The sequence below is a fragment of the Lagenorhynchus albirostris genome, chromosome 8 (assembly GCF_949774975.1).
Source record: "Lagenorhynchus albirostris chromosome 8, mLagAlb1.1, whole genome shotgun sequence".
Taxonomy (NCBI): Eukaryota; Metazoa; Chordata; class Mammalia; order Artiodactyla; family Delphinidae; genus Lagenorhynchus; species Lagenorhynchus albirostris.
This window is the reverse complement of record NC_083102.1, coordinates 87751184-87763324: the sequence shown is the minus strand read 5'-3', so window position 1 is coordinate 87763324 and position 12141 is coordinate 87751184. Positions and strand designations below refer to the sequence as shown.

At 37.1% G+C, this 12141-nt stretch overlaps 1 protein-coding gene across 3 annotated transcripts in view; it reads right to left on the bottom strand.

Moving 5' to 3' along the window:
- KMT2E (lysine methyltransferase 2E (inactive)) overlaps positions 1 to 11918 on the bottom strand; it is a 99027-nt gene extending 87109 nt beyond the window's left edge. For all 3 annotated transcript variants that reach the window (XM_060157247.1, XM_060157249.1, XM_060157248.1), the window contains exon 1: positions 11569 to 11918. The gene's annotated coding sequence lies outside the window, so the exon portion shown is untranslated. The remainder of the gene's footprint in view (positions 1 to 11568) is intronic.
- Positions 11919 to 12141: the final 223 nt, after the last annotated feature.

Sequence of the window (12141 nt, the reverse complement as noted above, 5' to 3'; positions counted from 1 at the left end):
ATAGAGCAACTAGGTTACAACATACCAAACAATTACAGGCTGAAATTTGAAAATGAAACAAACTGATCCCAGGTATATTGGACAACACAATCATCAGCTATTTCCCTTAGGAAATATGTGCAAGATCAGCAAGCCAAAATTAGTAGCTACCACGATGCTTCCACATAGAGGGCATTCAACTATCTGCCACTAAATGAATCTAATATATAATACTATCAGAGTTAGAAAGGTCCTAAAGAAGAGTACAATTTAAATCTCACAAGATAACAAAGGCTATTGGATCTTAACATATCAATGTATCTGTTAAATTCTAGAGACAAATGAAATCTGTCATTTCATCTAGGTAGGGTCATATAAACCCCATTGGACAAACCTGAGTCTAATTTTGAAAGAACATTTTTAAATCTACAAGATACTAAATGAAAAAAGAAAGTTACAGAATGCAGTTAAGATCCATCCTGTTTTGGATTAAACATTGAAATCAGGATTTATATACAAAAAATAGGGACTAGAAGTTTGAGTTCATCAAAGTCAGTCATTTAACATGGAGAATCACGAAAAAATTATATATAAATATATATTATTATAAAGACTGTATTTTTAATTTATAATATCATTCATCAATATTTTGGTGTCAAGCCGAAATATTTTTTGAATATGGCTCCCCTAATTCGTATTCTGGGTTCTCGTTCTTGTAGAAACCATATCTATAATGTATTACCTATGGTTTTTGGTTTTAGATTATTCCAAGGTAAGAAATCACCTAGACACTTGTGCAGCCGTGTGAATGTAGACTTCCTTCTGGATTTTTTCTTATTTTTCCCCATAATCTTTTTTTTTTTTTGCGGTACGCGGGCCTCTCACTGTTGTGGCCTCTCCCGTTGCGGAGCACAGGCTCCGGACGTGCAGGCTCAGCGGCCATGGCTCACGGGCCCAGCCGCTTCGCGACACGTGGGATCTTCCCGGACCGGGGCACGAACCGGTGTCCCCTGCATTGGCAGGCGGACTCTCGACCACTGCGCCACCAGGGAAGCCCCCCCATAATCTTTTAGTTGCCTTACCAATACCTAACTTGACAATTTTCTTCAGCAATTAATTTGCCTTTATCAAGTTTTCCAAAGCATTTAACTTAGTTTTCATTTAAACAACTCTCTCTTCACATTCACTTATCTCTGTTTTATGTAATACCTAACTAATATAAACACGAGACAAGTACAATGGGATTAGCCAATTTGGGAACAAACATGACTATTGTGAACATTCAACTCAACTAGTGGCAGCAGCACAGAGTAGTTTATTTACATCATTCAACATGTAATGGGCATCCGTAGTTTTTACAGAAGGAATATTAATCCTGAAGGTTAGTTAAATGAAGGTTAAAGAAACTTCTACAGCATCTACATAAAACACCAAAAGAAAAATACAGAAATTAGAAACAGTCATCACCTCAGCATAAGAGAGAAGCTAAGGATGGGAGTCAGAGACTCACTTTTTTCCTGAAACAACTATAGCAGCAATAACTTATAGAGCTTACCAAGATTTTATACGTATTAACTCATAGAATTTCAAAACAACTCTATATCAACTATATTCCAATTAATAAAAAAGACTCTATAAGATAGGCTCTATTATTATGTTCATTTTGCAGATCAAGAACCTAAGGCACAGGTAAGTAACTTGCCCAAGGTCACATAGAAGTACAACTTAGTTTGAATGCAGTCAAATTAAAGCAGCGTGGTTCGAGAGTTTCTACTCTTCACCCCTCTGCAATACTGCCTCTAAAGAAGTACTGAGTTCTTTTAATAAGCATATATTAATTACCTTCATAATCTTAACAATTTTAAGGAGTAAATAAGCATGTCCTAATATATCACTCCCCAAGGGTAATTTTTCAGTGGCTCTTCCATAAAAGCCACGCTTTTATCCTGGCATTCAAGACTCACCACAACTTGATCCCAATTGGTACTGCTATAATTCCAATCCAAGACTCTTCTAGAAACCAAGAGATCATCTTGAATTGGGATACAGAAAAGCACAAAATATAGAGTCTGACACATGACACTGCACAAAGACCAGTATTTCCTCATTTAGAGAATCCAGAAGCCTGGCTTCTCAAGAGAAGAGTCAGCATGGTTTCAGCATGGAAAAGTATATAAAGCACCAAGCATCAGGATCTAAATTTTAATTCTTGATCAACCATAATCTAATATGATCTTGGGAAAATTATTTAACCTCCCTGGGGCTGAGTCTACCTGTAATATAAAAGAGCTAAAATAGTGTAAAAATCAGCTGAGACTAGTACTCAAATGCAAATTCAAGGCCCCTCCAGATGTGATTATGTAGGTCTGGAATGGGGCCCAAGAATGTTCATTTTAATAAGCACTCCATGTAAATGATACATGTGGTCCCTGGGCCACAATAAGAATATTTAAACAAAAGATCTCACAAGTCAATTATAACTCTAGTTTCTTAACTTTAGTCAATAGGGTGCTACTTTACATGTCCAGATTGGGGGTCTGGGCCTAAAAGAAAATCCTCTAATTCATCATGGGACTTGTTTTTGCACCTTTCCCTCTATACTTTTTTAAAACAACGGGCTAAGATTTGGTAATGCTACAAATTGAACTTTCCTTCTCTTAAGATACAGTTGGATACAGTTGATTCAAATGAGTTTTAAGTCAACAAAGCACCTGTAGAATGCTACAAATCCACTGTATCATCTTGTTAATCCTCACTATTCTCAAATATGATCATCTTAATTTTTCTCAGAAGGGAATTTAAGTTTTACAGAATAAAATCTCCACTCTCTAAGTATTCACAACACTTTTCTTCTACCAGTCCCTCTGAAAATTTCCCAAGAAATTAAATTAATAATTTTCATTCAATATGTTACCCAGGACCCGAATCAGTATAACATTCAAATTATCATCCAAATTCACTACCAATATTTTGCTATCAATGAAAGGAAATATGCCAAATTGATAAAAGTGTCATCACAATGTAATTAAAGTCTGAATATGTGTTTTGTTTCTTGTCCCTTTCTTGTTCTTCTGAACTTCTTTACAATGAGTATGTATTTCTTTCATTACAAGGTTCCAAAAATCATACACTGCTTTGACCTAAGGGTTATAGATGTTTGATGCTCTGCTGTATTACCAGCTTACCAACCCCTTTTTAAAAAGCATTGACTTGTGTATATGGGAAAAAAGAACCTGTCTCAATGATTTCAGGAAAAAATATTTTAACTTTAAAAAAATTACTTAAAGAATTTTTTTAATGGAAGAAGGGAAATAGCACCACAATTAAAATATGTATTTTTAGCCTTGTGTTAGAAATCAAACTGGCATTAGTAACAAATCATAAACCTAAACAACTGTTAAAGGCTCATTTAGCAATAATTCTAAAAACTGAATGAGGAATTGGAACTACATCATTTAAAAATTTTTTTAACAATCTAAGTACTTAATTTCTGTGTTCTGAATTTCAAATTAGGCTAGATTCAAGAAACTATTTTAAATCCCATTTGTGTGGAAAACCGTGCAGGAATACTATTGATACTATCTAAATTATCTACACTTTTCTTCCTTAAAATTCATTTATTTGTTGTGATTACAAAAGCAACCTATATGCGTTACAGAAAAACCAAAATGGAAAAAGAAACTCCCACAATACCAATTACCCAGAAACAAACCGCTGCTAAAAACCTTGGTAAATGTGCAGTTACCATAGTAAAAACTTATTCAGGTAAGAATCATCAATAGACACTAAATCTAAGAGAGGAAAGTCTCATGAGGAACAGGATATTTACACAATTTCAAAATATCTCCCCACAAATTACTTAATAATGGCAAAATGAGAAACAGTAACTATACAATGGAGAAACTCCTCAATACCTTTACCAAGCAATCAAAACGAACATACTGGTAGTGGGCAAACATCAAGTGCCTCCAGATGAGAGAAAAACACATATTACTTATCTAGTGTTCCAGCCCAAAGTGTAAAATCTGAATTTAATTATGAAGAAAACTTAGACAAACCCAAATTGAGAGGAACTGAATAAATATCTAGCCTACCAATGTTATGACAAAAGACTGAGGAACTCTCTTTCAGACTACAGGAAACTAAAGAGACCTAAGAACTAAATGCAATCTACGATCCTGGATTAGCTACTGTACCAGAAAAATATACTAATAAAGGGCATAATTGGGACAACCGATGAAAATGGAATATGGACAATAATCTAGAGAAAAGTATTACACGCATGCTATATTTCCTGAATTTAACCACTCTGGTTACCTAAGAAAAGATGCTTGTTCTTAGGAAATGCATACTTAAGTATTAAGGGCTCTAAGAGGGCATGATGTATGCAATATACTCTCAAATGGTTCAGAATTTTTTTTTTATACGTACAGAGAGAACAGTATGTAGTGACAAAATGTTAAAAATCAGGGGATCTGGGTGAAGGATATAAGGCAAGTTTATACCATTCATGAAACTTGTCTGGAAGTTTGAAATTATTACAAAATAAAAAATTAACACCTAAAAAAAAACCGTTTTTTTGGAAACACTGGTCAACATTCATATATATTTTTATATATATATATATATACCATATTTGCATTTTTAAGCTAAAAAATAGGATCATCATTTGATATTAATTATTTAGTTTTAGAGGCCCTCCAAGGTATATCTGAGTATCTATGGGAAAAAGGCAATTATTTTCAGATGAATTAGAGGTGTTTTTCTTTTGCTCTCCATACAAGGAAACTACTCCCCCCCACACACACACACACTCATACCTTAAATACTCACCCCACTACCATCTCCTTAACCAGTCACAGCTAATTAGAGGGATCAAGATGGAGAATACTGGTTCTCTGACACCTTGCCAATTCCTGTAAGGCCCAACTGTACTTTTTCAAATAAGTTCTGTGAGATTTCCCTACAGCCTTATAACAAATCTTTTACTTTAGCTACTTGGAGCTGATTTCTGTTCCTTGCATCCAAACAAATCCTAAAACAGTAGGCTTTTGAGAAATAGAAACAAATGGTGCAAGGGAAACAGCAGCTACTCAAATTAGTCTTTTGTCTGTGCCTCAAAAATAGTGTTTAGGTAGGGGTTTAATGCTAAAATGTAATAAAGCTGTGTCAAATTCAACCAATTATGCAGCTTCATTTAAAGAGAAAAGCAAATAATTCCAAAAGGAACAATCTTACTTTCTCAAGAAGAATTACTATGTATCAGACCAACCGCAGACCCTACTGCCCGGCCATCAATTTATGGCTACCAAAGTATCTTCCCATCTTGAGACTCCCCTGGTGGGGCAGGGTTAAGAATTCGCCTGCCAAAGCAGGGTACACAGGTTCCATCCCTGGTCCAGGAAGATCCCACATGCTGCGTAGCAACTAAGCCCATTTGCCCCAACTACTGAGCCTGTGCTCTAGAACCCACGAGCCACAACTACTGAGCCCACGTACACCTACAGCCCGTGCTCCACAACAAGAGAAGCCACCACAATGAGAAGTGCACACACAGCAATGGAGAGTAGAGAAAGCCCACACATAACAAAGAAGACCCAACGCACCAAAAACAAGTAAATGAATTAATTTTTAAAAAATGTTTAATCATCTTTTGCCACATGATTAAAGATGAAATGGGTTTTCAAATTCCTGAAACTTGTCTTTCTTTAAATGACACACAAAATAAGAGGAATGCAAGAGGTCTCTCTGTAAAATCAAAAATAGAAACTATGACCTCATTATTAGTCTGTGATATAAGAAAAAGTATTAGAAGGGCTTATCTTTCTCACAGATAGTCTCCTGATATGTGAACTTTTGAAAAAACAAACCTGTGTTTTCCGGACAGTATCTTAAGTGATAATGGTTAATTTCCACCACATTCCTCACTTTTTGCCAAAAACCATTTTGACACTAGGCTTTACCTAATTCTTACACCAAACGGTGAGAAAAATGGAAAACATATAGCTCTAAAGTTTAAACTTATTTAGTTTAAATTAATTTATCATGGAAAATTTTGTTAAAGTCTTTAAATAAAAATGTTTTAAGTACTTTTTGAAAATAAAACTCAAAAAAGATTTTAAAAAGTTTTTAATTTTCTGGTCTCAGATAAAATGTTAGATAACATAATTATGTGAACTTGAAATTATCTTATAAATACCACAAACCAAAACTAACTCAATCCCACTGTTATATTACTTAGCTTCTGCCACAGGCTCAGACCTTAAATGGTGCACCCGTGTTGGTTATAACACAGGTGTGATTACTCAATATTATCTTTCTCAATAATAAACCTCAGGACCAAGAATGTTTATACGTTTGGATTAGCTCTAAACTGCTCGATCATCTAAGAGTTAGTAGAAAATTATCTCTTCTCCAGTTGTATAAAGAAAGCTGTACTTATCATTTTGTATCTCATGTTGACCTGTATATAGGTCCTTCCTTAAACCCAGATTTCACATTTGAGATAGTTTTAAAACGCAAAAATAGGTATTTTAATTTAAAATGATTGACAAGTAATTATTTACTCATTAAATTATAAATTATTTACTCATTAAAAAGCACAATGTCTGTTTTGATGGCATCTTCATGCAACACACCAAAGAAGACATCTGTGACTGACCTGTTGCATGGAAAATGTCCAACGTCCCTAAAAGCTTAAATAGTTTTGATAAATAACCAAATGAGATTTTCAACAAAGGTATAAAATTTACCTAACAATACTAACATGGCTTTCCTACACAATTTAAAATAAAATTTGATTTATAAGCTATCCACAAGAACTGAACTGATATCAAGCAAAAATACATATCAAGTAAAATATAAAACTATCTTCTTGATTCTGATTTAAGTAAAAAGCGTTCTGGTTACCAATGGTTAATAAAAACCTCTCATATTCTTAAAGATACAAGTAAGATCTAATTAACCTAGCCTGAGTCACTACCATTTGATTTTTACTGTGGCACTCATCATAAGTGCTCACAATAACAGAAAACAATTTCTTTTGGTCAACTCCTACCTCTTTACAAAATACTCATCCTTAAATTGCAATGGCAAGACTGTTACCATTAAATACTGTCTACTTCAAAACTTTAGTGCACTAAAAACAATTTTCAACCACAAATATTGCTCTTCCATATTAAATAAATTTTTAGGTAATACAAAAATATTTTTTCGTTCAATATTAAGGAAAAAGGGTGGGATAGGGAGGGTGGGAGGGAGGGAGACGCAAGAGGGAAGAGATATGGGAACATATGTATATGTATAACTGATTCACTTTGTTATAAAGCAGAAACTAACACACCATTGTAAAGCAATTATACCCCAATGAAGATGTTAAAAAAATATATTAAGGAAAAAAATGAGGCTACTCCCAACATTATTATAAAAGAGGCAGTAAAAAAGAGATAATAAGCCACTCCAATTTTAAACCCAGCCTACAAACTGAATAACATTTACACAGCAATATCTCAAATAGTATCTGTCTTGTTATTTTGCCAGTCAACACAAAAAATAATTTTATCACAAAGTAAAAATAATTCTATATTCAACATTAAAAAGTAAATCTCACAGAATACATGTATTTAACATTTATTCTCACACGTGACAAGGAACAGTCCCTGATCACCCTGAATATCGGAGATGTAAATGTGTTCACTTAACAAAAGCTTTAAATTGAACAAAAAATTGGGCACCTACTATCTGCTAAGAATGAATCCTTTGGAGACAGAAGCTATTTTATATATTATTAAAATATTTAAAAAAAAATAAACATAATGTCTCTTAAGAAGATTCCATACTAATATTCCTTAAGCAGTCTTTTGATAGCTCTTCAAAGTCCTGTTGATTTTATACAATACTTTAAACACACAATGGTAGTATACATTTTAAGTCCCAGTAGTAACTTCCAGAAAAGAAGAGCTGTTAGGATTTATAAAATACATTTTAAAAAATAAAACCATAACCTTCTTTAAGAGTTTGATGCATAAAAATGGGCCATATTATTCTTAGAAATAAGAAACCAATTTAATAAGTTCTAATTTCACTAAGACCACTACAGTATATATTGAGAGGAAGAGTTTCTCCTAACTTATTAATTGGCTTTTTGCCTCACTTCCTCATTTTTAGATTCAAGAAATCCTAGAGCTTACTGCGGTATATATGGTAAAAATTCTCCGGCTGGAAGCAGTGAGGAAAACAGACGAGGCAAAATTGTAGAAGAGTTATCAGAGACCTAAAGACTTGAAGAGAAATGAGAAGTCCTGTAAAAGTTCTAAACTTAAATTGAGATCGAAGAGGTCCTGTAACTTATACTGACAACAAAAGGGAAGCATGATCAAAATGTGGTCTCTAAAATTTGCTCTCCAATTACATTATGATCTTCTACAAATCCACTTAAACAGATAAACAACTAATCCCTCAAATTCAGCTATTCTAAGAACAAAGACCATTTGACTAGTTTTGCCCCAAGGCACCAAATGTTTCAAAACTCTCTGGGAACAAAAATTATGCCTCACCTTTTAATAAATTTGCCTTGACAATCCAAAACATAGATAGTCAATTGGGGTATACATGAATAAAAAGCAAACATTTACAACCATGTTATTTATAAAGTACAATATACAAAAAATAAAAAAGCCAGACTCACTTTATAGGAACCAAAAATATATCAATACAAACAAAAAGAAACAAACCACAAAGCAATGAAGCAGGCCAGTATGAAGAAAGCTCGTACGAGTGAAGGCAGCTTTTCTTATAATTTCTAACTTGATATTGTTTGTTTGAAGCCAAATAAATCCAAATGCCTTATAAGTCTAGACGTGATCAAGGTCAAGATCAACAAAAACGTGTATAAACAGTGTTCCCTCCTCTGGCTATATAAATCAAGTTTTCCCAAGAGTATACTAATTACCTACATTAGATAGTAAGTTTAAAGTACCAACCTTCTGAACCACAGATCTTAACCACTTAGTCTATAAAATAAATGTACAATCTTTACACAGCAGTTAGGGATCTGAATTATATGATCAGTCAGAGCATATGACAAATGAGTACTGACCCCGAGTCCCTACACAAACTTTTCCACCACCCACCAACACTTCATCTTATAAAATATTTCAAAGATTCTAAGTAAAGTTGTATGCTCAGTCTTCCATGATAAAACTCCCTAAGCCGGTAACTTCTACTATTATTTTGTAAATTACAAATTTTTCATCAGTCTAATTCATATATGAACTTCATAAATCTCTTATTCCACTGTAAGTATTTTAGAGCAGAATTTACAATGAAATAAGAGAATCATGAAAGGGTGTATCCTCTCCAACCTTTTTAAGTACTACTGGATTGAAAGGCACTCATCTTCCAGTTGCTCCACAATCAGAATGGTCATTAAATGCCATTAATAGCCCACTCTTAGCTCACTGCTTACTTCAGGCCAAAAAAGATCAACTTCCCACTACAGAGATGAATTCTAATCATTCACACTTTAAAAAATAAAGTTAAATGACGTCATTTAATTTTCTGCCCCAATCTGTAAGATTTTGAAAATAGCATAAAATGGATTCAAAACCCTGTTATGATATGGCTTTTATTTAAAGTCTATTAAAACAGACTAAATTCCACATCCCATAATGGGTAAATAAACGGGCATGTTTGGGAAGGAAAAAATATCAAGAGCTAGAGCCTTACTTTTTTACTTACATAATTATAACAGAATGCTGTAAGACAACTGTAAGGGAGCAAAGCATGCAGCTCCACTTTATCAAATACACAAGTTACAAAATTCCTCAGGAATGCTTAAATATATGGGAAAAATGGATGCCAAATATAATAGAAGGACAAGCATCTCCACACCCAGTGAAGTAACAGGTTTAGGCTTGTTTGTACAGCTCCCTAAAAATCTGAAAGATTACAAAAACCAAAATTCACAAAATTGGTCAAAAGTTGGATGGGAAACGTTCCACTCTAGACTAAAATGCCTAATCACACAAAATAGGTTGTACTTACACACTTACTAAACATTTTAATTTACTTTGGCTTATTGAATAAAAGACGCTTTGGATTAAACCAAACAAAAACTATTATTTGCCCCCAAATAATTTTTTTTACTATGTAAGAGCACCTGGCCTCACTACTGAAATTTCTATTAAAAACACCTGAGTGTTTGTATTTTTTCAAAAGTGGTGTCATTTTATTTGCCTCTCAGGAAAAAGCCATAAAATTAATCAACTAAGACACAGCATTGTAATTTGCAGTAAAATCAACACATCTCTGTAAACGGTTTGGGGAAGAAAAAAAGCCCAGCCTTTTCATGTAAACATAATAAGCCTGTAATATGCTGCAGACAAACGCACTGCAAGGGGTGTGGAGGACCCGAGCTGATTAGATTACCACAACATCAGCCTGGGGCCGCCATTTTTAGAATCTGTAAAGGACAAAAGAGGGAAATTTCACCTTTTACTGCCCATCTCGGAGATTAAAGGAAAAAATGGACTGTTTTCCAATTAGGTATTGATGTCTCCACCCCAGAGTTGAATGCACCTCACTTAATTCTCTTCAAGGTCTCCAGAACTCCAAACACCTTACGTTATTCACATCTCTAAAAAGGGGGGAAACAGGCAAAACGGGGTTTACTCTATAGCCACTCTAGCGATTTCCCTTTGCCTTGAAACTGCATCGTTCTTAAGACAGAGTCTAGCAAGAACGGATCTCAACGGAGCTAAGGCCGGTGGAAGAGAGCCCTCCGGATTTGTTTTCTCTCTCCCCCTCCCCCGTTTAGCACAGTGAACCGTTTGTTTCTCTTCTGTGTCTGCTGCCACAGTGTTCGTGCCAATCCCTTGGTCAAAATCAGCTTCCCTGAAATGTGCCATATTGTGGCTTCTAAGCCTCCGCTACAGTAAAGGACGGCGATAATGCAAGAGGAGGGGGGGAGGAGACTGAGAAGGCTGGGTACTGGGGTGACCACCTCAGGGGCGGTTTTACCCTCTCCCGGAGAGGATGAAGAGCTGTCTCGTTCTCCCACAAAGGGAGATACCCAGGGCGTTCTTTCCACCCCCTTCGTATTTATGAGAAAATTAAACCTGAGACTGCCAGGCAAGAAATGGAAGCAGCAGAAGAAAATGGGGCCTAGACGGGTTCCCAGCACCTGAACGACATGCGGTAGAGGACAGGGAGAGCTGGCAGCTCCTGGGACCACTTCAACACAAACCCTACTAACAGTCACAAGCCTCCCTCCTCACACAAGCGGCCCTAACCCGCAGCCAGCGAGGAGCGCGCCCCCTCCCTAACTCCCACTCTCAAGGGGGTTTAACTGCCAATTTCCCATTCCCCAACCCTAAAACCCGCCATAATGTTCCCTTTCTAGGGACAGAGAAGATAAAGGATAAATTCGATTCAAACAACCAACGTCTTGCCCCCGCCAAGACACCTGAGAGCCAACGTCGACCCCCCCCCGCCGGAAAGATAAAGATGCGAAAGCCCCCTACCCCTGGAAACACACGTCTCTCCACCCCGCAAACCCCATGAACTCCCAAGAAGACGACAGGCACTGACCTGTGATGTTCACACACCAGACACCCGAACCCCGTTATTTGCTCGACCCTCAAGGAGTCTGTCCACACCTCCGCGGTCGGACGACCCCCCGACAGCAGCCACTGCGGACTCAGGACCCGGCTCCACACACCCCCTCCCCAAACAGCAGCGCGCAGCCTCTTCACCAGCAACCGAGGAGTAGGGGAGGGGGCACCGAGAAAGTCAACAGGAACGCAGAGGCGACGGCGAGGCTGCTCAAGAGTGTCTATGCCCCCTCTGTTGCCGCTCCCGAACTCAGGTACCGTCTCGGACTCGGCCCCCTGCGCCCGCTCAGTGTCACTGCCTCTCGCTCTGGGAAAATGGCGGCTGACGGCGGCGGCGGCCGCGGCGGCGGCGGCGGCGGCGGCGGCGGCGGCGGCGGCGGCGGCAAGTGCACGGGGCCCGCCCGCCCCGCTCCGCAGGGGCAGAGGGGGAGGGGACGAAGCTGTCCGCCGCCATTTTGCTTGTGGGCTGCCGCCCGCCGTTCCCTCTCCACCGCGGCTAGAAGACAGCCAACTGGAGGCAGAGCGGTGGACAGAATCTCCGTCTATTTCA